Source organism: Eptesicus fuscus, chromosome 12 (genome assembly GCF_027574615.1).
Source record: "Eptesicus fuscus isolate TK198812 chromosome 12, DD_ASM_mEF_20220401, whole genome shotgun sequence".
NCBI classification, from domain to species: domain Eukaryota; kingdom Metazoa; phylum Chordata; class Mammalia; order Chiroptera; family Vespertilionidae; genus Eptesicus; species Eptesicus fuscus.
In genome coordinates, this window is record NC_072484.1 from 47,394,530 (window position 1) to 47,395,751 (window position 1,222).

At 48.7% G+C, this 1,222-nt stretch overlaps 1 pseudogene; it reads left to right on the top strand.

The window, feature by feature from the left end:
* Positions 1 to 345: 345 nt before the first annotated feature.
* Positions 346 to 490, top strand: LOC114230082 (small nucleolar RNA SNORA48; annotated as a pseudogene).
* Positions 491 to 1,222: the final 732 nt, after the last annotated feature.

Below are 1,222 nucleotides of genomic sequence, written 5' to 3' on the forward strand. Positions count from 1 at the left end.
ACTTTAAAAAGGACAGAATAGTAGGTAAGATTTTTCCCAAGTGGGCAAGATTATAGGACCAAGATCCACAGACATCAGCCAAGTATTCAGTGAGGTTCCCTTAGGTACTAAGAAAGTCTATTAATATTTTATGACAGGTTCTCAAAACCTTCTGTATGAAAGTGACAATACCTGAATATAAGGTAGGCCATGGCTCACCCTAACCCAGATCAATTATGCTGGACTTTCAGTCAGTGGGATATAGGCATAAGTATTTACTAAAGTTTCAGGTGATTTTAATGTATATCCAGGGCCAAGGCTACTTCCTGAGATTGAGTAAAACTACACTTAATAATCTTTGGCTAAACCCCCTGGCAATGGGCAAGGAGTCACCTGATTGGTGGTGTTGCTCTTATATAAATCAGGGGCAAAGCAGATATACAGTCCTTAGTTCATCCTAGCTTGATGCCTGTGTAGGTGGCCAGAGCTGTTTCATGCCTGAGGCACATAAAAAATAATCTATATATATAAAATCCAAGCGACCGGAATGACTGGTTGCTATGACGTGCACTGCGGCAGCCAACCAGCCCAATCGGGGTCCTGATTGCTCCCCCAACCTTCTGTGGCCCCTTCCCCTTGCAATCCCCGCCCCCAATCGGCCCCCCGGGAGCCATGACAGATGACCTCCCATACCTCCCAACCCCCACTGGCCTGGCCCTAATCAGTCCCAATTGGGGCAGGCTGGCAATATCCCACCCGTGCATGAATTCATACACTGGGCCTCTAGTTCTATTTAATAAAAGGCTAATATGCAAATCAACCAAACGGCAGAACGACTGGTTGCTATGATGCACACTGACCACCAGGGGGCAGACACTCAATGCAGGAGCTACCCCCTGGTAGTCAGTACTCCCACAGGGGGAACACCAGTCAGCCAGAAGCCGGGCTCATGGCTGGTGAGTTCAGCAGCGGTGGCAGGAGCCTCTCCGCCTCCAGGGCAGTGCTAAGGATGTCCAATTAATGGCTTAGGCCCACTTCCCATGGGGCGTGGGCCTAAACTGTCAGTCAGAAATCCCCCAAGGGTTCCCAGACTGCAAAAGAGCACAGGCCAAGCTGAGGGGACACACCCCTCCCCCGAGTGCATGCATTTTGTGCACCGGCCCTCTAGTAATAATCATCATCATCATCATCAATCAACATCATCATCATCATCATCATCTTTTGGCTAAAATTAGAGGCCTCA